The 27,811-nt window shown below is 35.1% G+C and overlaps 1 protein-coding gene across 6 annotated transcripts in view; it reads right to left on the bottom strand.

Annotated features, from left to right (window-relative positions):
• Window positions 1–27,811, bottom strand: part of SYT1 (synaptotagmin 1) — a 624,978-nt gene that overhangs the window by 577,928 nt on the left and 19,239 nt on the right. The window lies entirely within an intron of this gene.

Genomic DNA, 27,811 nt, shown 5'->3' with positions numbered 1-27,811 from the left:
ATCCCTAGCTCCTCTTAAAATTCTCTCCTTATCTTTGGTTTTGGCAAGTTTGATTATAATATACCTTGGTGACTTTCTTTTAAAATCTACCTTATATAGAGTTCGATGAGCATCTTGGATAGATATCTTCTCATCTTTCATGATATCAGGGAAGTTTTCTGCCAACAAATTTTCAAGAATTCTTTCTGTATTTTCTGTTATCCCTCCTTGTTTTGGTACTTCAGTCACTCATAGGTTATTTCTCTTGATAGAGCTCCACATGATTCTTAAGTTTTCTTCATTTTTTAAAATTCTTTTATCTGATTTTTCTTCAAATATGTTGGTGCCAAGAGCTTTATCTTCAAGCTTACCAATTCTACCTTCCACTTGCTCAATTCTGCTTCTATGACTTCCTATTGAGTTGTCTGATTCTGTAATTTTATTGTTAATCTTCTGAATTGCTGATTGCTGTCTCTCTATGGATTCTTGTAGCTTATTAAATTTTTCATTGTTCTTGAATAACCTTTTTAGTTTCTCCAACTGCTTTATCTGTGTGTTCCTTGGCTTGTTCTGCATATGGCCTAATCTCCTTCTTGATCTCATGCCTGATGTCTTGAAGAGTTCTGTACATTAATATTTTGTATTCTGTATCCTTTAGTTCCAAGGAAGCACCTTTATCCAGAAGATCCCTTGATTCTTTGTTTTCAGAGCTTGTTAAAGTGATTATGTTCTGTTTCTTTATGTGATTTGATATTGACTGTTGTCTCTGAGCCATCCATAAATTATTGTATTAGTTTATTTTATGTTTGCTTACTATATCCTAGCTTCTTACTTAATTTTTTTTTTCTTTTTTTTGATATGTCCAAATAGGTTGCTTGAGTGAGCTTGCTTGATTATTTTCACCTTTGAAGCTCTAATGTCCTGTCACCAGATGGCTGGAGCTGTTACCAGGTATATGAGTCTAGGAATCCATTCACTTTTCTTGTATGGATTCAGCTCAGGTGTCCAGGTATTTGGTCATCAAGTGTGTGGTCCAGGCTCTGTTCTATAATCTTAAAGGGGCAGGGGTGATTGGTGTAGGTACCAGTATCTGGTTGCAGCAGGGGGTCACACCTTGAACAAGGCAGGGGGCTGACAACTATCCCCCAAGTGTCTGTGAAGAAAGCACATCCCTGTTCCCTAGAGCACACAGGTGGGTGGGTTCTGCAGTCGGACCTTGGGCACCCAGTGCTTTCGGCTCTAAGGACTTGGAGATGCCAGTTATCCTGGGACCCCTGTTGCAGGTGGCTGGGTGACCTGAGTGGAGCCACCAGTCCTTAGGCCCCTGATGTGGGTAGGTGAGGACCCTGTTTAATAGGCACAGCAGTGTCAAACATCAAACCTACCTTTCCACTGCACAGCTGAAACTCTTGTATTCTGCCAACAAGTGCCTATTTCTCCTGAAATAGGCCCACACAGGTCCATGCAGGGGGGAAAGATATTCCAAGTCCACGGACCATTTTTGCCTGGACAGGAGCCATTTCTGTCCTGAGCTCCCCCCGGTTAGTAGAGCTGGTAGATTATCTTTTCCCCACTTGTGAATTTATTCCTTCTCCAAGGCTGGGAGAATGGCTCTGGGCATGCAACAGGCCCTATCTTGGGTCCAGAGATATCAAAAGCCACTGAAGCTGGCTTGGGGGTTGGTCACGGGAAAATATACACAAGTTCTTAGCTTTTGCTGAGAGCGTCGTTCTCTGGTTCCAGAGGTGTGAGTAGGCTGTGCACCTGGCTGTTTCTCCCTGAGGAAACTGTGGCCAAACACCACCACCAGCCTGCCACAGCCTGAGGGTTCCCAATGATTCAGGTCCAGCAACTCCTCTCCACTTCTGAACTATCTCTCCCTCCCCCCTGCCACTACTCAGTCCACTTTCTAACTTTGCCTTTGTTGTTCAGGGCTTCTAGCTTGTCATAAATATAATCGTTTCACTTGTTTTTTGGGGTCTTTGTTGTAAGAGGGTTCACTGGAAGCATCTGACTACTCCACCATCTTAGCCCTGCCTATATACCATTCTTATTACTTGTGGTTGCAAGTAAGAATCAGCAGGTAAGTGTTTTGGTCCTTTCCAATATTTTCTGAAGCTTCTGTGGGCAGTAATGTGCATATTGGTTCTCCAGAGCTGATTGTGTGTTATCTCTTCCCAAATTTGTGGTCAGTGACACTACATTGATACCTTGATATCAGCTATGGAAACTGGCTACAAATCAGGACATTTTCTTTTTTTTCCTCAGAGAGCCAGTTATTAACCATTATGTCAATAAGCGTAACAGTTTTTAACTAGTTATTACCTGCACACCACTCCATGTCAGGATTACTATGATCCACACATACAGGCAGTCCCCAAGTTACCTATGACTGAAAGTTATGAATCAATCCCTGTAAAGTCTATTATATTAAAAATTCAAGGTACATACAATTGATCATAATAACAAAAGGATGCTACTTTGTGATGCACATTTATTATTACTGTATTAGTACATTAAAGATGTTTTAGTGTATCTGGAAGTGTTTCTTTAATGCTTTTGTGCATAGAAAGGTACACTACATATTATATACTAAGATAAACATTTGACTAACTGATGTTAGATACGTAGTGTACCTAACTGTTCCACCTTACATACAAATTCGACTTAAAGACATACTTAAGAATGGAACTCATTCATAATCTGGGGACTGCCTGTAATTTCATTCCACATTCAAGGGAATAATTACAAAATCAGTCTTTAGCAAAATAAAGAAGCCAATTTTTGTCTTCTAGTTTCCTGCTTTATTTTTTCTCATTACTTCTCATATATTTAATATTTTTATTCTAATTCCATGACCTTATAAAAATAAGAAAATATAGAACACTAATAATTGATAATTATGTACAGTAACCTTTATGTGACTTCTCCTTTAACTACCACCATACCACTACTGATTTTTATGAAGCAAGTTTCCAGTTTCCCGTGATGAATTGACACCTACACCTAAAGCTGATCATGATGGAAACAGTGAGTTAATCTTTGTATGTTACCTGAGAGTGTTTGAACAGGCTACAATTTTTGTTTTCTTGGAGTTTTTAATTCTTCTACTGAGGAGGAATCACAGGCTAGCTTAAAGTCCATTTTGTAGTGCTTTTGAGGAAAGCGGGTTGATTTTATTGGTCCACAGTAGGATATAAGGAAGACTTTTTTTCAATATTAGAGTGGTCCAAAAATAACAGGTTCCCTCAAATTATTCAGCGCTCATTATTGGATGTGCTCAGGTAAAAATTGAGAAAATATCTGCTGGTGTCGTAGGAGAAATCTTAGATGTGAGCTTCTTTAGTTCATCTCTTTTGGCCTTCCAATTCTAAAATTCAATAAATCATTGAATCTCAAGAAATACAAAACAAAATTTAAAAACCATTAAATAAAGTTTTGTAAGTAAAAAGTTAGCACTATTTAAACTTTTAAATCTTTTTTTTTTTTTTTTTAATTTCTTTTAAGGCATTTGGTTCCATTATACATAGACCAAGATGCAATTGTTCAACTAGAACAAGGGGATGCTATGTGATTTAAAATTAGGAAAGGTGTGTGTCACTGTTGTATTCCTCCACCATACTTATTCAGTCTGTATGCTGAGCAACTAATCTGAGAAACTGGACTGTATGAAGAAGAACGTGGCATCAAGATTGGTGGAAGACTCATTAACAACCTGCATTATGCAGATGACACAACCTTGTTTGCTGAAAGTGAAGAAGACTTGAAGTACTTACTGATGAAGATCAAAGACTACAGCCTTCAATATGGATTACACCTCAATAAAAAGAAAACAAAAATCCTCATAACTGGACCAATAAGCAACATCCTGAGAAATGAAAAAAATATTGAAGTTGTCAAAGATTTCATTTTACTTGGAACTGCAATTAATGCCCATGGAAGCAGCAGTCAAGAAATCAAACGACATGTTGCATTGGGTGAATCTGCTGCAAAGGAAGTCTTTAAAGTGTTAAAAAGCCACTAAATTATACCTAATATAAGCCATGGTATTTTCAACCGCTGCATATTTATGTGAAAGATGGACAATGAATAAGGAAGATTAAAGAAGAACTGATGCCTTTGAATTATGATGTTGGCAAAGAATATTGAATATACCATGGACTGCCAGAAGAAAGAACAAATCTGTCTTCGAAGTACAGCCAGATTGCTCCTTAGAAGCGTGGATAGGTGAGATTTCATCTCATGTACTTTGGTCCTGTTATCAGAAGGAACCAGTCCCTGAACAAGGACATCATGCTTAGTAGAGTGTCAGCAAAAAAGAGGAAGACCCTCAAAGAGATGGATTGACACAGTGGTTTTAACAATAGGCTCAAACACAGCAGTGATTGTGAGGATGCTGCAGGATAGGGCAGTGTTTCATTCTGTTCTACACAGGGTCACTATGAGTCAGAACCTACTCGACAGCACTTAAAACAACAAATGTCGATATGCCAACATAACACAGTGACAATTACATATACAATTTGACACATCAGGTTAAAATTCTTTGCATGTCATTGGAAAAATCAGTATTTCTATCTTTTTATTCTTGTGTTTTACAGATGTGGCTTATATAATATCCTCATCCACTCATGTAATAAGTCTAAATGTACACCATTTTTTTGATAGTAGGAGATAGTCTAGCCCTGGTGGCACAGTGATTAAGAGCTTGGCTGCTAACAAAAGGTTCGCAGTTCAAATCTACGAGCTGATCCTCGGAAACCCTATGGGGCAGTTCTCCTCTGTCCTATAGGATTGCTATGAGTCAAAATCAACTCAATGGCAAAGAGTTTTTTTTTTTTTTTTTTTCCTCTCAAAAGTCAAACACCAATATTATCTTGCAACAACTTATCTTTTAAGAGTTTTTCCATACAAAGGTGCCATCTATGTGTTTGATGTTGATTTACATATCATAATCTAGACTATGATTGATGATACTCATTCTTGGGCAGAGTTAGGTAGACATACTTGCAATCTTCTGGCTATATTATTTTATATATTCATGTCCATAAAGCCTGTACATCAATTTGCCCAGAGTATGTACTCATTAAATAATTACTGAATAATTAAAGTTTTATGTCTTTTTACAAGGTGACAGTGGTTCTCTACAATTTATCTCAACTTTATATTAGCTTTCTAATGGATAATATAATGGATTATATTAACTTTCATATGCCACTTAATATCTAATTATCTTAAGGGCTCTATCACATGTGGGTAATGGCTGATTTGAAATCTCACAAATATTTATAGGCAAATATTATCTTAAAAAACTGTAATAAGTACAATTTAATGCACATTAGTATTTTCAGTTTGCTTTTCAAATTACAATGTCGTTAAAAAAAAGAGATTGAAATTTAGTTTATAACTAAATAGTAGTTCATTGAGATTCTGATTCCCTTATGATAGATAACCATTTGAGCTTCTTTATTTTTTTTTTTTACTGAATACTATAGTTATTTGGTTTTATTAAACAGATAGATTAACTTTTGTATCATATAGATTTAGATGATAAACACATATCTTAACAAGAAAATAAGTGAATAGTGTATTATCGCTTCTACCTTAAATGTACTAAGAATTACTTTTATAAAATATGGTTTGGAAATGTTAAATAGTTGATATATTTATATATTAATTTATGTATAACTATTTATAAGGGTCACTATGAGTTGAAATCGACTTCACAGCAGTGGGTTTTATTTATAAGGCACCCTAATGGCACAGTGGTTAAGTGCTTGGCTGCTAACCAGTAGGTCAGCAGTTAGAACTCACCAGCCACTCTGAAGGAGAAAGATGCAGAAGTTTCTTCCCGTAAAGATTTACAGGTTTAGAAACCTTATAGGGCAACTCTACTCTGTCCTGTAGGGTTCCTATGAGTCAGAAGTGACTTGACAGCAAAGAGTTTTTTTTCTTTTACATTATATGTATTTTCATTTAAATTATATATTAAATGAGGAGCTGTTTATCAAAGATATATATATACTATATATGTCTTTTTATATATGTCTGTATGTATAAACAAATATATTCCTATACTCTAAGTATTCAGAATATCCAAAAGTATTATTGACAGCATATTTTGAAATTGTTATATTTATGTACCCCTTTTGGTTTTTTTAACCAATAAATGAAATAATTTTTACCAATTTAAAAAGAATAGAATCTACTGCACTCTCTATATATAATACTAGAGTTACATATAAAACATTAAATATTCCCCTAATTCTTCTGACATAAAACTAAAAAAAATCCATGTTTACCTTGAAAATAGATTTTATAATTAAAATTGTTATATTTTGTTCTCAGCTTTGAACTACCATATTATTTCCACACTAGGTATAATATAAATGACCATTGCCAATTCTCTGAGTTTAGAATTGGTTGTTTATAATTGTCACCAAATTCAGCTGACTGAATATTTTGACCTCAATTCAATCCCCAGAAATTTTGTTAGTAGACTTTGAATAGTAAGACCTGAATTTCAACGTCCCTCATTTATGGTACAATTCCACAAACGACTTTCAGAAAATTGCATAAACTAATATTGTTGTATCCAATATGTGTTTTTAAGACTTCAAATTGTTAATATTGTCTTACGATGAGTCCTTCAGAGCAGGCTACAAATTCTATTACCCTCAGATGATAGACTGTTATCTCCCTGAAAAAGTCAGGATCAAGCAAGACAAATAGTTATCAGTGAAATAAGCAACTATCACCTTACTTATGCCTTTATAGTTAATGTATAAATTCTTACACTAGATGAAAAAATTAATTTAAATTTCCTATCTTTAATTCGATTGTAGATATCTATTCAGGGTGTTTGGTTGTTAATCAACTCATGGTCTTCTACATTATAGAAAAAACAGTTGCTGAAAAAAATTATAACACCAACATTCATTAATCATATTGCTAAATCTTAATAAATTATTAATAAACTTTATTTTTTCCTGTTCCATCATTTCACTTTGCCAGCTTATATTACCTATACCATTTTGCTTCACTGTTTATAAAGAAGTATCACTCTGTGAGATTGCAGTACATAAATTCTTATGGACTATTTGCCTGAAGTGGAAGTTACAGAGAAGTCCCTAAAGTACCCTTCATGTACTGACTATTATTAGGTGTTGAGCTTGCCTTTAGTTGGATCCTTACAAACTATGTAAGAAAGTGTATTTTCATTCTCCAAGAATCAGGGGACATAGTTACATACATAATGTTATATTAAGCAGCTATATATGATCAGAGTGAATAGGGATTGGTTAACCTCTATAGTTAGGACACTTTTTAAAGATGTAAAGAAGCAGTGCCCACATTTCTTTCATTAAGAGTACTCTCTGTTTTTAAAGATGTTGTTTCAAGAGTATATGATGGGGCCTGATCACATGATTATTGTGAAGGCCAAGCTCTCAACAACAACCAGTTGGTGCCTAAGGAGGAGAATTGGATTGGCCTTACAATCACCATTTTGTTGTCAACTACATGAACAAATATTTGGACTTGTTTTCATAACAGCAAATTATCTCTTCCAATTACCCTCCAATTTGCACTTGTGTTACTTTTAACAGCTAGATTGTCCTTTTGCACAAATAATAATGGTCTCAGCCACTAAAGTGAAAATAAAAAGCGGGCAAAAGCTTAGTTTTATTAATGCCGAGACAGAAATGTTAATTACACAGGATATTGAAGTATAAAAGACTTCCTTTGCTGTCTCCAATCCCTTTTGAACTTCTCAGGGTTTTAAATACAGCGTTGGCTTGGCAGATATTCATGTCTGGAAAATAAAGGAATGGAAAATACTGCACCAAAATAAAATCTCAAAAACTCAGTAACCAACTCTAATTTTTATCAATCAGGGAAGAAGACTACCTCTTTTTTTGGAAAAATTCTTTTAAGAAGTCCAAATTAAATTCAGAAAGAAAATATGTAAAATGATTTTAATTGCCTTATAGTATTCCTATGTAGCACACAAAATTTTTTTAAACGTGCATTTTGATAATGTTAAGATTAAGAAGGAAGAATGTATCACCAACAGGGATCAAAATTTATATAGTTATAAGGAGTACGGAACAAATAATCTTCCACATAAATACATTTTCTCCTAAAATATGAATTAGATCTAGTCACTATGCTGTTTACAACACTTCGTTGCACTTAAAGTACGTCCTGACTCCTTCTCTAGCCTACAAAGACCTATAGGATATTATTCTAATTTGTTTCCAGCCTCCTCTCCCCTCCTTCCCCTAGTTCTACATGCTCTAGTCAAAGTGCCTTCTTTCCATACCTCAACCACACCAAGCTCAGCTCTCCCACTGAGGCCTTTAGCTCCCTCGTCTGCCTAGAGCATTTGACCCAAGATCTTCCAAGTGCTTGAGTCTTCTTGTCATTAAGGTTTCAGTTCCAATGAGACTTCCTTGACTATTCAATCTAAATTGGCCCTATCTCCCTAGTCTTTCTCTGTCGTTGTTGTTAGGTGCCAATAAGTTGGTTCTGACTCATAGCAACCCTATGTACAATAGAACGAAATACTGGCTGATCCTGCACCATCCTCAAAATCATCGCTATGTTTGATGCCATTGTTGCAGCCACTATGTAAATACATCTTATTGAGGGTATTTTTCCCTAAGGGTCTTTTTCCCTGACCCTCTACTTTACCAAGCATGATGTTCATCTCCAAGGACTGGTCCCTCCTGATATCATTCCCAAAATACATGAGACGAAGTCTTATCCATCCTCTGTTCTAAGGAGCATTCTGTCTGTACTTCTTCCAAGACAGATTTGTTTTTCTTCTGGCAGTCCATGGTATATTCAGTATTCTTCACCAACACCATAATTCAAATGCATCAATTCTTCCGTCTTCCTTAATCATTGTCCAGCTTCCACATGCATGTGATACGATTGAAAATACCATGGCTTGGGTCAAGCAAGGTGACATCTTTGCTTTTCAACACTTTAAAGAGGTGTTTTGCAGCAGACTTGCCCAATGCAATGAGTCTTTTGATTTTCTGACTGCTGCTTTCATAGGTGTTGATTGTGGATCCAAGTAAAATGAAATCCTTGACAACTTCAATATTTTTTCCATTTATCACGATGTTGCTTATTGGTCTGGTTGTGAGGATTTTTGTTTTCTTTCTGTTGAGGTGTAATCCATACTGAAGGCTGTAGTCTTTGATCTTCATCAGTAAGTGCTTCAAGTCTTCTTGGTTTTCAGCAAGCAAGGTTGTGTCATCTGCATAATGCAGGTTAAGTAGTCTTCCTCCAATCTTAATGCTGTGTTTTTCTTCATATAGTCCAGTTTCTCAGATTATTTGCTCAGCATACACACTGAATAAGCATGTTGAAAGAATAAAACCCTGATGCACATCTTTCCTGATTTTAAACCACACAGTATCCCCTTGATCTGTTTGAATGACTGCCTCTTGATCTATGCACAGGTTCCTCGCGAACACAGGTAAATTGTTCAAATTAAATTAATATTTGCAGAATAAAAGAATAAATGAACATCTTTTCAGCAACTTTTTTTTTTTTTTTTACTGAAACGTTTACTGTACCAGAAAACTAGGAAAATACAGTTATCCTTTCTTGTAACTTCTCTTAGTCACTACCTATGGATTTATTAGCAACTTTCAATGACCATTTATTTGATTAACCTGTTTTGCCACATTTGTGTCTGGTCTTACTGTACAATTATAAGATAATAATTTTTTTTAATTTAGATAAGAAGTCCATCTATTCATACATTTTCTTAATTTGTGATTCTAAGAGTATCTAAGATAAAATTTTTTTTTAGTAGGAGCTAAATTCAATTATATAAGAAAATTAATGACTTCCCTTCAAAGGACCTTCATATTGGAAGAATATTGTTTTACCTATAAAATAATCTAGTTGTGAGATTATTTTGGAATTTCACTAAAACATGTTGATAAGAAAATATAAAGCATATTGAGCTAAGTATATTAGAGTGAAAGTTTTTACGGTGTTTTGAGAGGCAGGCTCAGAAAATCCAATTATATTAAGTTTTTAGATTAAATAAAGAACAGAACAGTCTTAAAGGGCTACATTAAATTTCAAAGAGAAAAATCTTAAATCAGAAAAAAGAAGCAAATAAAAAAATCTCTCTTAGGTGAAAAATGTTAATATTTCACAAATTACACTTTAATATCTTTTAAACAGATTGTGTGATCTATCTATACCCACACGTAAATATAGCCATGCATCTTTTACTATATTAGGATACATTAATATATATTTAACATATAATACACATACCTTTTTAAATATGAAGAAAAATTATATCTGGAGAATATCACATAATTTTTTTTTTTAATAAATGAAAATGTTTTTGTTCAGGGTTTGCAGCTTTTCATCATTAGCTTAATTCCTCTAATTGATATTCTGTATTACTTAGATTTATTTGTGTTTATTCATTCAATTATTAATTGCATTGCCCTTTTAACTTGTGTCCAGCACTGTTATAGCTTCGAGAATACACTAGAGAGCCAAGGCTAAGTTCAATATACAAGAGATACCCACGAGGAACTCATCAATAACCTTGCTTATTTTAAAAGAATTAAATGAGAAAGTGAAATCTCAAATTGTATTTAAAAATGCTGATAGTGAACAATAGTTTCTAGTGTTAGTTCAGTATAAGCCACAATATTACAGCAGAATTTTCCAGTTCAAAGCAAATTCTCATGATGGGAATGCAGTGTCATGCTAGTGCCAGGCACATAGTAAGCTCTCACTAAAAATGTATTGAAGAAATGAATGAAGTATTTCAATACTAGTTATATAATTTTATACTATTACTGGATCTGTAATTTACTGTTATAAAAATATTTTACAAGTATCCACTTTGAAAGAATATATATCAAGAAAATTGCAATATTCTTTTATGTTGAAGACATAACTTCACTAAGTGGGTTTTCTTCCTTATTGTAAACTGTGCTTGAATAGGCTTATAGAATCAAAAATATCTGTGCTCTTATTCTTCAAAACCCAGAGTGCAGAGGAAAGCCAGTTGGCCGGGCCCGCTGGCTATCTGCCATTCTCATCTGTCATTGCAATACAGTCCTAGGGGAAAAAACAATAATGAATTCTGTTTAACTAGGGCTACAGAGTGGCATTTGTTTCATGATGAACTGTGGGTCTATTACTAAAACAAACTAGACTAAAGCCATTCAAATCCTACTTTTTCTGACTCTGGGAAGATCAAAGGGCAGAGGAAGTTTTAAGAATAGGGATTACGTTGTTATTTTTTGACAGTGATAAAGCCACCAGAGATAAAGGTTCAGGCACCAACCTGTTATTTTGACTAATTTTTCCACTCAGATTGACTGAATTGTTTTGGCATGGTATAGGAACAACCTATATACGATGAGATAACAACAAAAACAACTATAATGATAACTAACATTTTTGCTACCTTTTGCCAGGCATTATTACAAGGACACTGGCATTAGGTCATTTCAATCGTCAAAATAAGTATAGGAAGTAATACTATATTATTCCAATTTTACAGGTAAGAAAAATGAGACAGAGAGGTTAAGTAATTTGGTCCAAGTTGTGCAGGTGTTAAATACAGTGCAAAGGTAAGAATCTGACTCAAGAAAACACTTTTCACTCCATGTAGACAGGATGAGATTTATGAATTATAATCACTGTCTTTCAAGCATTCACAGATGCCTTAAGAAAAGGAATTTTGGTTAGCAGGAATTTCTTGTCTGAGATTTTCCATCCCTTTGGGAGCTGAGGAGTCCCTGGGTGTGCAAGCGGTTAACACACTTAGCTGCTAACCAAGAGGTTGAGGTTCAACTCCACCCAGAGGTGTCTCAGAAGAAAGGCCTGGAGATCTACTTCTGAAAAATCAGCCATTGAAAATCCTATGGAGCACAGTTCTACTCTGACACATATAGGGTCTCCACGAGTCAGGACCAGCTCAGTGGCAACTGGTTGGTTTGGGGAGCTGAAGATGAAGCTCCAAGTGAGCCCTTAGGGAATCCAAATAGATTTCCTAACTTGAGAATTTGAGGCCTATCCAGCAAGAAGTGTTGGTGTGGACTGACTCTATGAAATAAAAACCAGTGCAGACAACAGAGGCTCAGCACTATTCCCTGGTCAACATAATATTCCAAAAACACTGGGAAAGGAACCCCCTGCCCAACTTTTAATTTATAGTACACACTTATCAATGGGCCAATTATGATTTTTGTGAGAGTTTGAAATGACAGATGCAAAGTCCTAGCATAGGGTCGACCCTAAGCTAGGACTTTGCATTATTTATATTTTATTGTTTATATGCACTCAATAAATAATAATAGCTCCTTATTAGTTTTACAGAGTACCTGGGTGGTGAGAATGGTTAATGCGCTTGAGTGCTAATCAAGAGGTTGGAGGTTTGAGTCCACCCAGAGGCACTTTGGAAGAAAGGCCTGGTGATCTGCTTCTAAAAAATCAGCCATTGAAAACACTGTGGAGCATACTCTGACGTACATGGGGCCACCATGAATCAGAACCTACTCGGCAGCACCTGGTTCGGTTTGGTTTATTAGCTCTCTGGAGCAAACAGGTGGATGGGGTCTAATCTGAATCAATGTTAGAGCCTTATCCTTTTAAAGAATCAGAATGAACTGTTGGATATGCACCATCTTGAACTGTCATTTTCAGGCTTGCAGTTTTATGCAATGATGAAAATATATCTCCAGTATTTGGGCAATGTCTAAGCCCAGCTTACAAAAAGTCGTTTAACTTCTGTTCGTTAAACAATTAAAGCTACGCAAAGTACTCTAAGGATAGCTTTACAGGTACTATTTCTCTGCTGATACCTTTGAATTACAGAGAAAATAGCTCTTGTCTTAAGCTCTAAAATCATTAATAATATGCTGATATTTGGCATTTGTTAAAAATAAAATTAGCCTGGATATTTTCCCAATGTTGTTTCAAAGAAAAAAACTACAAAAACTGTGTCACATTTTTGTTTTACCAATGTAAAGGTATTACATATTTAAATTCACAGTCTGCCATTTCGGTAGTTAATATAAAAGCAATATAAGAAAAGTTTACAATAAAATTTACCTCGAACATGTTGTCTTTTAGTTGACTGTTGACATTGTCATAATTTTTTTTTAAATATTGTAAAAAGGTTAAAAGGACACAGCTTGTTAACTCTGAGGTTCTGAGATTTAAGGAAGATAAATTTACTAACTACAGGTTTCTGTTAATTGAAACTAACCCACATTTGCTGCAGAAAGTGATTTTTATTTAATTTTTTAATATGTTGAATTTTAAAAGTGCTTATTAGTTTTTAAAAATAAACAAGAAATTTTAAATTAATTTTTTTCTATTCATCAGGAAAAATAAAGGTAAAATTCAAAGATACCTTCTTTTATAATTTTTAGTATCTTTACATGTATCATATTTTATAGTATTTTAAAGGAAAAATTAGTGTTTATATCTACATTATTAACAATTAATGAAATATCACTGGCTCCTAAATACTTAAAAGTTTCCAATTACTTGAGGCTATATGATCTGGGGACAGCTATCTTCCTTGGAGAGAGTGACTCCTGTTAATTTCAGTTAAGCTCATCTCTTCTGTGGTTCAGAATATGTTTATTATCTCTTATATTAAGGAGAAGTCTCAGATAAAATTTTGGGTACTTTTGGATACATCTCTTTTTTCAAGAGATTTATATTTGTCCATTGGCCAGTAGTTTTCTACTATTCCTTTATCATATATTTCTGCATCTTCTTTCTTTCACGTACATTCTCCAATAGATTTTTCTTATAATTACTCTGAGGACAGTATTTATTCACTATTTAGCACAATCTTGGAAACAGCCAGTTCTCTATTCAAACAGGATAAGTAGCAATTTAATTAAATTAAGTTGGTACAAAAGAAATTCAGTTCTAATTTTATATTAAACGCTTAGGAAAAAGAGAGTGATGAAAGGATTTTGTGATGAGTTTCTAGAAGCAAAACTTTTATTCATTTTTTTTTCGTACGACAAAGTTACTATGTGCTAGAAGTTGATTTAGGTGTTTTATACCCCACCATCTTCTGAAGTAGGCATTATTATCCCTATTTTACATTTGAGGAAAAAGCACAGGGTAAAATAACCACCCACTACACAGCAACAAAATAACTGGGCTTGCCTCGTGCTCTTATATTTCCCTTGACATTTTCTGTGTCCTAAACCATTACGTTTTCCATAATGTCCCTGTTCCCGTGGGAGGCCTGATTCTTTCGTTTGGAACTCCAACTAGTTACTGAAGCTATCAACTGCAGTTTAGTCCATACTTGTTTTTTTTATCCAAAGATGGACTAAAATATAAGAAAGCATTTTGCCACAGTTACTGTTACTATTGCATTTTTAATTATCCTAAGTTACAATGAACTCTCATTAGTCAAATACTTTACACCTATTACTGTCATTCATTATTATGGTCCTATGGCTTCAAATATTTCCTCTTATTCAAAATACTTTGGATTTAGCAAAAAATATAGATCAACAACATCAAATAATTGCTTTTAAATTTCCTCTTATTCAAAATACTTTGGATTTAGCAAAAAATATAGATCAACAACATCAAATATTTGCTTTTATAGAAGAAAAACCTTCAAAAATAAATATGTCTTAATCACAGAGAAATGAAAATGTTTCTACGATAACATATTTTATTTTTCAAATGAAAATGCCATAGTTTGAGCAACCAAATGTGTTTTTTATTCTATTTATTATGTGGGAGGCACACAAATGCCAACTCTTAAGTAATTGCTAAAACAAATATTATTTTACATTAACCATTTAATAGAATAAATGTAGTAGTTGAAAATTTCTTGATTGTTTATATTTAGTATGTTGATTACATAATCCTATAGCCCTAAATGTCATAAATTAGTTTTATGAAGAAGCATTTTTGTCTTTTTTCATTCTGTATTTTAAAGTGATCTTATGTCTCAAAATAAAATAGTCAATTTATTATGAATGATTTACTTCAATAAACATTTATTTTCAAGTTATTTTGCTGGATGCACACCTAAAAGGAGAGTACATTATAAATTCTGACTTCAGTAGTCAGGATTTTAAGAACTGATACATAATGAGTGTTTACTATTGCTTGAATTCTTCAATAAACAATAAATATAATCTCATTTAATCATGACAACAAACCTATGAAGAGTACTATCCTTTTGATGCCCATGGATAGAAAACTGAGACTCAGAGACAGTAAGTGACTTGTCTGGTGCTACACAGCTAGAAAGTCATGAGGCTTAGGAGCAAGTCTTTTCAGCCTGACTAGTAGGTCTGAGCCAGTTGTTCAAGACTACGCTAATAGCAAAGAGATTAAAACACACACACACACTCATAAATTAAGTCTGAGTAGGATTAATGTCGAAAACAGATACAATCAAAAGTGCTGTAAACAAACCAGAATTCCTATATAGAAGTGACATTATTTGAGATAGGATTGAATGTTCAGCAGGATATCTACAAAAAAAAAAAAATTTTTTTTTTTCTACAAGCAGGTGCAAAATAGTGCAATGATCTTACCTCTTGAGGTTAGATTATTTTATTTTTGTAAATTTTACCAAAATGTATATCCACTGCTAGCACCCTCCCTTCCTCAGGGCTTGGAAGGGTCCATGTGCATGAGGGGCCCTGAAAGTTGAGACTCTGAGGGGAAACAAGGGACCTTTATTATGTTTTATATCATCGTATGGGTTATTACAAGAATGTATGTATAAACGATATACATTAAATTCATTTTCAATTTATTAAATTAATGCACAATGATGCTTAATTATTTTATTTTTTTGTTATCTATGTCACCTGGTGTTTATTTTGCAAAACTACCTTTGGAAGCTTGTATAATAGGGTGGAAGAGATGGAGATGGTTCTTCTCTTCCTTCTTATATTATTATTATTTTTAACATTCGCCAAACGCATACAGTACTATGTGATTTATACAGGCCATCTCATTTATTCCTTACATAGTACATATTCACTTTATTAATAAGTAAATTGACAATTTGAGATATTAAGTAATCATAATTACCAGGAGAAATCAGTGTGAATTACCAATAGGAGCAACTTTTAGAAGGCACTACTTGGAAAGAGGTGTCAGGAATTATTGAGCAATGTCAGGGACTATGCGAGATTCTTTCCCTAGTTAATGCATTTATACTTCACGACATTCCTTTGAGCTGCATCTTGTTACATTGATTTTACAGATAAATAGAGTTGTGGAAGCCATTTGCTGCTGTTGTGTGCTGCCAAGTCGATTCCGACTCATAGCAGCCCTACAGGACGCAGCAGATCTGCCCCATAAGACTCGCAAGGAGCAGCTGGTGGATTTGAATAGCTGACCTTTTGGTTAGCAGCCTGAGCTCTTAAGCACTTCACCACCAGTGCTTCATTTGCTAGCAAGTGGCAAAGAAAAGAGTCTACGCTTAATTCTTGAAGATCCTCTGACTTCTCACAATTCAGGCCTAAGTCTAAAATGGAGAAAAAGGACATCAAGACTCATTATTAGCAGATTTGAAGAAGTACTCTGCTGCTTGCTATTAGTCACTCTTGTTCTTGATGTAGCCATTACCCATCACTCTCAGGGACTGTTTTTCCTTTGTATTCTCATTCTCAGTGTATACATACCGATTGCAATACTAGTGGTCATCCACTCATCTGCATATTCCCAGCGGAGCTTGGGAAACACTATTGACGGCAAAGGCTATCAAGAGATCAACTTAGTTGTATAATTTAGTTTCTAGCAAACCCAAACCATCATGAGAACATTATAATAACGCTCCGTATGCTACTTTTTCAATTCAAGAATTTCACCATTTGCCTCTATTTCCTCTGTGACAGTGATTCTTTTCAAATTAGGATTTAAGAACGCAGGACATAGTTATGAAATTCTCAGAAATAACTCTCCCCTCAAACTTTTCTCCTTGAGATCATTTTAGGAGATAGTGTTGTTAAATCAAACGCATATGTGCATTCTACAAATACCAAATTAAGTTTGACTTTCTTTACCAAATTTATTAGTATGCATTTCTTCTTTTACTGAATTCTAAATCAGATGCCTGATAAAACTGAAATAAATGTTATTTTCTGTGGCAGAGCCATTTCTTCCACCTATCTTTCAAAATCTACAAGTTTTCTGAGGTGCTTATCTTAAAGTGGGTGTGCAAAGAGGCAGGGAGGTGAGAAGTGGGGAGGGATGTAAACCAGTCATTTGGGGTTAATGATCATGATTTTCTTGTATTGCTAAAATATTTTTCCTATTTTTATAATATCTAAGAATGGTTTAAAACATTTTTTAATATTTTAACAGCAGCTACTGCTCCCTTGGTTATGTGTGAGTAAGCTAGTTTCTGAGGAATGATACATGTAGAACTCAAAATGTGCCATAAGTTGAGCAATGATAAAGTTTTTTTTTTTTTAAATTAATGGTAGGGAGTAGGTTGTTTTTATGTCAAAACATTGAAAGATGGTGTTTTCTGTGTTAGCAAATCCAGAATGTTAAAAAAATACACCCAGTTTTTATCATGTCATGTTCAGCACTATCTTGTTTAAACCACTTAGCACAGTTCAAGCTCTGTGAGGCTTCATCAGATCTTGATTTCAGTAGATCATACAAGGTATGAAAGGAAAACCAGACATGTCTTGACCCTGCATTCATAAGCATTAAGACAAAAACAATATACATCAATTGGAATGGAGTGGAAAACTGCTAAGATATTAAATTACAATATAAATATTATCTTACTCATACTTTCCTTAGGTGTCCTATTATCTTTTGAGTATCTGTTGCACATACGAGGATTTGTTTGAGTAATTCTCAGTGCTTAACATCACTGGCTTTGTGGATCTTAGAAGACATGCATGAGATGACATGAATCTCTGTTTGGTTGGTTTGTTTTGGTGACCACTGCTTAGCTTTTAAAGAGAGGATATAGAGGAAGGGCTGCTTAAAGGATATCACTTTCACAGGTTTCTAGAGACATTTCTGACAAAGTTTCCTTTTATTCTACAGCTCAGCCATTTACTAGTTTCTTACCCCGAGCAAGTCAGTTTCCTCACCTGTAAAATGAGGATGATGGCACATAAGCAATACCGTTGCTATACTGATTAAATGAAAACAGCCTAGGAAAGTGTTTCATATGCTGTAAATTACAATATGTCAGTGGTTATTGATTATTTATCATTCTCACAATATCTTGGCCAATATTTTAACAAATAACTACATATTGAAGGCCCTTTTTGTGCATAACGATCTGATTGATAGATGAAAACAAAACAAAAACACAATAAAAAAGACATGACCCTGCCCACAAGAAAATTATAGCTCAGGTAGGAAGATACATAAGTATAAACGAAGTATCAGGATGATCAATTCTAAATAAATCCATTAGAAAAGATATTATAAATTACTGTACTGTTCACATACTGTTATGGATTGAATTATGTCCCCCCAAAAATGTGTGTATCAGTTTGGCTGGGCCATGATTTCAGGTATTGTGTGATTTTCCTGTGTGTTGTAAATCCTGCCTTTATGATGTTAATGAGGGAGGATGGGCAGCAGGAGTTATATTAGCGAGGCAGGACTCAATCTCTAAGACTGGATTCCATCTTGAGGCGATCTCTTGAGATACAAAAGAAAGAAGGGAGCAGAGAGACAGGAGGATATCTTACCACCAAGAAAGCAGTACCAGGAGTAGAGCCCGTCCTTTGGTCCCAGGGCCCCTGTGAAGAGAAGCTCCTAGTCTGGGGACGATTGATGAGAAGGCCGACAGAGAGAGAAAGCCTTCCCCTGGAGCTGACACCCTGAATTTGGACTTTTAGCCTACTTTACTGTGAGAAAATAAATTTCTCTTTATTAAAGCCATCCACTTGTAGTATTTCTATTACAGCAGCATTAGATGACTAAGACACATACCCAAAATCTAGAGGAATTCTTTTTTAGAAGCATGGTTAGTACTGCATAGTTCTCACTTAGAAATACTCTCAGATGGATAATACATTGATGGAAAGGAAGAAGGTTCTGAGTGTGGGTAGGACATCACATTTAATGGAAATGCAAGCAAAACCTGCAGGGAGGATGAGAAAGAGGATATGAGGCAAAGATGAGGAAAGAAGTTTTTTGGGGAAGAAGGTGTCAATTTTGGAAAGAAAGAGTGAGTTGGAGAATGAAAGGCTGATTCTGCAATTGATAGAATATGTGAAGCTAGGAAGGGAGAGGAAAGGAAAAGAAGATTAACCAGAAGAAGAGGGTTGTGAGCGGTCCAGTTTAAGATACAATACACAAGAATATTCACGTGGACATTGTTCTCTTAAGCCATGAAATTTGAACTTTATTACCTTTTAATAGGATTAAAGAGAAGCACAGAGAAAAACTGCACTAGACAGATGTTAAAAAATGAAATATAAATACTCAGTCTAGGGCCGTATGAACTTGCCATGGAAGGCTGTACTTAGTGTATTTCGGAAATGGACCACAGTGTCCTTCTTAATTATATATCACACTTCTTTAAAAATGATCCCTGTTATTAAGAGCTCTTTCAAAAAAGATTAAGGGTATTTAACATTTTTAGAATCCAAACTTTTTTAGATCTAAAGAAGATTAGGTAAGAAATAATCTACCATGTATCTCTTTACTATTCAATATTTCAAACCAGGGGAATTATTAATATCTCACGTACTCAATGTTTTTTCTATATAAACCAGTGTCATTCAAGACACAGACTCTTCATTATTTTCCCAGAGACTCTAATCAATACTGATTCCAGAACTTTGCTCATGAGCTTTTCCCCACAGGATGCAATGCCCTGCCTCATGAAACTTTCATAAACTCATTTTTAAACCCAGATCAAGTCTCAACCCTTCCTGCCCAAATTATGGTTGTTGTTAGTGTCCTCTAGCTGGTCCAAACTCATAGTGAACATATATACAACAGAACAAAACACTCCCCGGTCCTGTGCCATCCTCACAATCATTGTTATGTTTGATCCCATTGTTGCAGCCACTGTGTCACTCCATCTCATTAAAGGTCTTCCTCTTTTTCGCTGACCCTCTATCTTACCAAGTTTGATGTCCTTCTCCAGGGACTGGTCCCTCCTGATAACATGTCCAAAGTATATGAGACAAAGTCTCGCCATTCTCGCTTCCAAGGAGCACTCTGGCTGTACTTTTTCCAAGACAGATTTGTTTGCTATTCTAGCAGTCCATGATATATTCAATACTCTTCACCAACATAATTCAAAGCCATCAATTCTTCTTTGGCCTTCCTCATTCATTGTCTAGCTTTCACATGTGTATGAGGCAATTAAAAATATAATCATTTTGATTAGGTGCACCTTTGTCCTCAAAGTCACATCTTTGCTTTCCAACACTTTAAAGAGGTCATTTGTAGCAGATTTGCTCAATGCAATGCATCTTTTAATTTCTTGACTGCTGCTTCCGTGGATGTTGATCGTGGTTCCAAGCAAAACGAAATCCTTGACAACTTCAATCTTTTCACCAGTTATCATGATGTCGCTTAGTGGTCTGGTTGTGAGAATTTGAGATGTAATCCATACTGAAAGCTGTAGTCTTTGAGCTTCACCAGTAAATGCTTCAAAATCTCTTGGCTTTCAGCAAGCAAGGTTGTATCATCTGCATATCACAGGTTGTTAATGAGTCTTCCTCCAATTCTGATGCCACATTCTTCATATAGTCCAGATTTTCAGGTAATTTGCTCAATAAACAGATTGAATAAGTATGGTGAAAGGATACAAACCTGATGCACACCTTTTAAACCACACAGTATCCCCTTGTTCTTTTCAAAAAACTGCCTCTTGTTTTATATACAGGTTTCACATGAGCACAATTAAGTGTCCTGGAATCCCCGCTCTTCACAATGTTATCCACAATTTATTATGATCCACACAGTTTGAATGCATAGTCAATAAAACACACATAAACATATTTCTGGTATTCTGTCAGGCAAGATCCATCAGACGTCAGCAATGATATCCTTTGTTCCACACCCTCTTCTGAATCTGGCTTGAATTTCTTGCAGTTCTCTGCTGCAACCACTTTTGATTTATCTTCAGCAAAGCTTTACTAGCATGTGATAATAAAGATTTTGTATGGTAATTTCTGCATTCTGTTGGATCACCTATCTTTGAAATGCACACAAATATGAATCTCTTTCAGTCCATGGGCCAGTTAGCTGTCTTCCAAATGTCTTGGCATAGACGAGTAACCACCTCCAACACTGCGTCCATTTGTTGAAACATCTCAGTTGGTATTCTGTAAATTCCTGGAGTCTTGTTTTTTGCCTATGCTTTTTTTCAGTGCAGCTTGGACTTCTTCCTTCAGTATCATCAGTTCTTCATATATGCTATCTCTTAAAATGGTTGAATATCTCCCAATGCTTTTTTGTACAGTGACTCTGTGTATTCCTTCCATCTTCTTTTGATGTTTCCTGCATAACTCAATATTTTGCCTATAGAATCCATCAAAATTGCAACTTGAGGCTTAAATTTTTTCTTCAGTTCTTTTAGCTTGAGAAATGCTGAGCATGTTCTTCTCTTTTGGTTTTCTAATTCCAGATCTTTGCACATATTGTTATAATACTTTACTTTGTCTTCTCGAGCTGCACTTTGAAATCTCTTGTTCAGCTTTTTTACTTCATCATTTTATCCATTTGCTTTAGCTACTCTATGTTCCAGAGCTAGTTTCAGAGTCTCTTCTGACATCCATTTGGTCTTCTCTTTCTTTCTTCTCTTTTTAATGATCTTTTGCTTTTTTTCATGTACGATGTCCTTGATGTCATCCCACAACTCATCTGATCTTTGGTCATTAGTATTCAGTGCATAGAATCTGTTCTTGAGATGGTTTCCTAATTCAGGCGGGATACACTAAAATTTATATTTTGGCACTTGTGGACTTGTTTTAATTTTCTTCAGATTCAGCTTGAATTTGTATATGAGGAATTGATGATCTGTTCCACAATCAACCCCTGGCTTTGTTCTGACTGATACTGAGCTTCTACATTGTCTTTTTCCACAGAGGCCGTCGGTTTGATTCCTGTGTTTTCCATTCAGTAAGGGCCATATGTATAGTCACTGTTTATGTTGTTGAAAAAAAGATATTTGTAATGAAGAAGTCGTTGGTCTTGCAAAATTCTATCATACGAACTCTAGCATCATTTCTATCACCAAGGCCATTATTTTCCAACTACGAATTCTTCTCCTTTGTTTCCAATTTTCGCATTCCAATCACCAGTAATTATCGATGCATCTTGTTTGCATGTTTGATCAGTTTCAGCCTGCAGAAGTTGGTAAAAATCTTCAATTTCCTCATCTTTGGCATTAGTGGTTTGTGTGTAAATTTGAATAATAATTGTATTAACTGGTCTTCCTTGTAGGCAGATAGATATTATCCTATCCCTGACAGCATTGTACTTCAAGATAGATTGTGAAATGTTCTTTTGATGATAAGTGTGATGCCATTCCTCTTCAATTTGCCATTCCTGGTATAGCAGACCATTTGATTGTCTGATTCAAAATGGCCAGTACTTGCCTATTTGAGCTCACTAATGCCTAGTATATCGATCTTTATGTATTCCATTTCATTTCTGACAACTCCCAATTTTCCCACAATCATACTTTGTACATTCTATGTTCTGATTAATAATGAATGTTTTCAGCTCTTTCTTCTCATTTTCAGTCCTGCCACATCAGCACATGAAGATCCAAAAGTTCTACTCCATCCACTTCCTTAAGGTCGACTCTACTTTAAGGAGGCAGCTCTTCTCCAGTGCCAAACTGAGGGGCTCGTCTTTTGGCACTATATCACACAATGTTCCACTGATGTTCATAAGGTTTTCACTGGCTGGTTTTTTCAGAAGTAGACAACCAGGTCTTTCTTCCTAGTCTGCCTTAGTCTACAAGCTCCAATGAAACTTGTCCACCAGGGTGACCCTGCTGGTATTTGAAATACCAGTGGCGTAGCTTCTAGCTTCATAGTAACACGCACACCACCACGGTACAACAAACTGACAGATGCACAGTTGCCTAAATGAATACTGAGTGATTTTTCTCTTCTTACCTACTGTACACCACTTCATCCTCATGTTTTCATACTGTCACTTACTGTTGTCAGTTTCACATGTATTACAAGCTCCTCAACCAGAGGAATGTGCTTTTTTCACTTTTTCTTTATTTACTAGGTAAATCTTAACCTCTTTGGAGTCTTAACCTTTTGACAATTTAATGGAAAGTATGAACGAGCCCACTCACAAGAAAAATGCATATGCAAACATACGTAACGCATTTTCCATATAATTGAGAGGAAATAAAAGATTCTGAAACCCTTGAGGGAACACTGGTTAATGAATCCTGAATTACTGCTAACCAACAGCCTAGGACAAAGTTGTTGTTTTTAGGTGTCCTAGGGTCAATTCTGACTCATAGTGACCCCATGTACAACAGAACGAAATACTGCCCAGTTTTGTGTCATCCTCACAATTGTTACGTTTGAGCCCATTGTTGCAGCCACTGTGTCAATCTATCTTGTTGAGGGTCTTCCTCTTTTTTGTTGAACCTCTACTTTACCAAGCATGATGTCCTTCTCCTGAGACTGGTCCCTCCTGATAACACGTCCAAAGTATGTGAGATGAAGTCTCACCATTCTCGCTTCCAAGGAACACTCTGGCTGCATCCCTTCCAAGACAGGCTTGTTTGTTCTTCTGGCAGGCCATGGTGTATTCAATATTCTTCGCCAACACCATAATTAAAGGCATTGGTTCTTCTTTGGTCTTCCTTGTTCATCGTCCAGCTTTCACAGACATATGAGGTGATTACAAATATCATGGCTTGGGTCAGGCACACCTTAGTCCTCAAAGTGACATCTTTGCTTTCGAACACTTTAAGGAAACCCTGGTGGCATAGTTGTTAAGTGCTACGGCTGCTAACCAAAAGGCCAGCAGTTCAAATACACCAGGTGCTCCTTGGAAACTCTACGGGGTACTTCTACTCTGTCCTATAGGGTCGTTATGAGTCAGAATCCACTTGATGGCAGGAGGTTTTTATTATTATTATTTTTTTAGCCGCAGATTTTCCCAGTGTAATACATTGTTTGATTTCCTGACTGCTGCTTCCATAGGCATTGGTTGTGGATCCAAGTAAAATGAAATCCTTGGCTACATCAGTCCCTTCTCCATTTATTATGATGTTGCTTATTGGTCCAGTTGTGAGAATTTTTGTTGTCCTTATGTTGAGGTGTAATCCATACTGAAGTCTGTAGTCTTTGATCTTCAAAGACTACTGACAAAGTACGGATTCAATCTGTACTTTTTAATTGATTACCTGTGTATACTCAAATTATTTTTGATTGGTTTAATACAATTAAATGGACCAGGCATTCCAGTGGCACTGAGACAGAACATTGATAATAGTTCAAAGAAGAGAAAGAGTAGGGGATTTAGAAGAAAATAAAGGCTTTGTTCTTAGATATTAATCTAACTACAGCTGTCTTTTTCCAGTAAAGATTTGTTACTGAGTACACATTTCTTATAAAAAAAGCAGGTAGTAAATCTGTGGATGTGGGAAGCTTCAGAATACAAGATGCCTTAAAGAACCTTGTGCTCCAAAGTAAAAATAGAAGTGACACTGAGCAGGAGGAAGGAGGAGGATATGCTGGAATGCAAATCACACCCTTGGTTTCCTGATAAACCATGACTCAGAAGCTACCAAAGATAATAACCAATCACTAGGCAGAGGTATGGTAAAAGTAAATAGGAGTTTAGCAGGTAGCTGGAAGAAGTGATCTTTGAAGCACTCCAAAAATTGAACAACTCCAACTAGATTAATAAAAATAAAATAATCATTATAAAAAATTCTCATTTATTGAACATATATCCCTATGTCAAGAACTAAAATAAGCAGTTTGCATGCAATATATTTCAGTAGCTTGAATACGTTTTATTAGCACAGTTGCTTGAATGTTTCATTAAGGTTTTAAAAATGAAGAGGGCTCTATCCATTTATCCAGGATACTGTACATATGATGTTCAGAAAGAGAAGATGGAAAATATGAATTGAAATATGAGCAATCTACTTGCATCTTGTTCACAGTCAGATCTCCAGTCTTCTTAAAATAAGAAAACTTACTCCTCTCTGAGAAAGAAAAATTAAAGCCTATGTCTAAAAAAATAGTTTAAGAATACTTTTATATCGGAGGTTCCACTAATTTATACTTTTTATTACTACTAGTAATGATACAAATTAACATCTTGTTATTCTCATGTAAAAAATTTTATTACTATTATAACCTCAGGATGGCTTAGTATAAATCCTCTAGCAATAGTTTTTGAGTGCAAACTTTGAGCAATCCTCTGTGGCAATAGAATTCAGTTAGTTTGTCTTAATACTTCCATTGCCAAAAGACAAGCCTATCTTCAATAAGCGAAGAAAATCACATTTGAGAAATATAATAAGCTCCCTCAAACAGGCAATAATCATCTATTTCTCCTGAAGAGAGTTAGATATTAAAATTATGTTTCACTGTTTCAGTAAAAGGCACTCCATTCATTCCATCAATATTTACTGAATATCAAACATATATAAGATGTTGTTTGGGATATAAAGATAATGAAGACATCCTCCCTCCTCTCAAGGGATTTAAGTACTTTTTTTTTTTTTTTTAGAGAAGGTAAATAACATATACAAGTACCTGTATAACAAGGTAGAGAATGCAAATGCCATTGGAGACCATTATCTGCTAAATTCCAGGGAAATGTATTGTTCCCAACACTTCATATACCTTCCAGCCTATATTGATTGGAGAGACTCCCAAATCATGTGATTAAATGCCACATTAAATCATGAAAGCATGTTAAATGGTTGAAACTCATATCTTACACCTCTTTATCATGACCTTTCTTTAATTATCAGCTTACTTAAAGCAATAAATAATACACTCTCCTATACTTTTAATACACTCTCTTACACTTTTTTTTTAAACTTACACTTATTCTGAAAGTGATTTTGTTGGGTCTTTCTTAGCTCTTAAACTAATTTATATTCTTCCTAAAATATAAAGTTTTTTTTTTTTTTAATTTAAATTTCTGGAGTGTCTGGCTGAATGTTCATCTCGTAATAGACAACAGAGAAATACTGACTGTGTACTTAAAAATCACGAGTATGTACAGATGAAAATAAAGATCATCATAGTGATAAGGATTATAAATAACTTTGAATTTTAAAAAGCAACATTTAGATAATGGTTAATTCTAAAAAATTAAATCAAATGTCTGACAAATTTCAAAATCAGCCTTTAACAGGATGAGTATCATTTGGAATATCGATATTGAAATATTTTTCTTTAAAATGAAATTAAATGTAAAATACTGAAAGGCAAAAACATTTTATCTAAAAATAATTTTCTTGAAAAGCAATACCAAGCCAAGTATTTTATGGGGATGGCTTTTAGAACCAATTGTACTCACTCTATATTCATGAACCCTTAACGCTTTCTTCTCTGATGTTTGAAAGTCCATTAGTAAGTCTTTCAAGCCTAGAAGAGATTTTCTTTGCTACTCTCCCAGATGCTTTGAAGTTAGCCCAACTTTTATCTACTTGCCTCAAGCCAATGAATTAGATGGAAATATATAGGGTCGCTATGAGTCAGAGTCGACTCTACGGCAGTGGGTTTGGTTTTTTTTTTTGTTTGTTTTTGTTTGGTAGCTAGGAAAACCCATATAATAGGCTAAAAATAAATAAAATCTGCATTATGATAAACTCTAGCTTGCATGATGGAAGTTAGACTCCATTTTTATAAAAATTCTATAAGAACATATTCTTAAACTTCCCACTACTACCTTAATGTACTTGGGGGCCACAAAATCTAGGAAAACAGAGAGAAGAAGACTTACGGCACTTTTGCTTCAAACGTAAACCTACAAAGAACAAATTCTTTCCAGGTTTCCACCCTTGCCCTTTCCAATCTATTCTCTGAGGAACATTTTATTCAAAGTGATTCTTTAAAAAATGTCTAAGTTGGATGTGTTACCTTCTGCTCAAAAGCCTCCAATGGGTTTCTCATCTCATTCAGAATAAAAGTCATAGTTAAACCAGTACCCTACACCGTCTGGTCCTGTGTTACCTCTCCAGTTTAAGCTTTTAGTGCTTCCTCAGACCACTCTACCTGATCCACAACGGTCTCTTTGCTTTTCCTCAAATCACCAGTCATGGTCCCATCTCCTCCCACAGCTCAGTTCCTTACCTACTTCAGATATATGCTCAAATGTGACCTTCATTCACCACCCTATTTAAAAGTATATCCCCTCACCCTGGTACTCGTCGCCCTCTTTGTATCCTTGTGTATCTTATTATAAATTAGACTACAAAATAGTTAATTTATGAAACTAAAATAGCTTAGAACTTGAATAACTCAAAACTAAAATATCTTATATAGTTATTTTCTGTTCCATCCTGATGGTGAAGTCGTTAAGAGCTCAGGCTGCTAACCAAAACGTCGGTAGTTCAAATCCACCAGCTGCTACTTGGAAATGCTATGGGTTGCTATGAGTCAGAATTGACTTGATAGCTAACAATAACAACATAACTAGTCTTAATATATACGTAATGACATATACGTATTAAGAATATTTGTATTCTTAAGAATTAAGAATAATTGTAGCTTGATTCCTAGATATGACACCAAAAGTATGAGCAACAAAATTAAAAATTAAAAATTTGTTTATCAACAAAGTGAAGAGACAACCTACAGAAAGGGAGAAA

Source organism: Elephas maximus, chromosome 4, assembly GCF_024166365.1.
Source record: "Elephas maximus indicus isolate mEleMax1 chromosome 4, mEleMax1 primary haplotype, whole genome shotgun sequence".
Classification (NCBI taxonomy): Eukaryota; Metazoa; Chordata; class Mammalia; order Proboscidea; family Elephantidae; genus Elephas; species Elephas maximus.
This window is presented reverse-complemented; position numbering and strand designations above follow the sequence as displayed.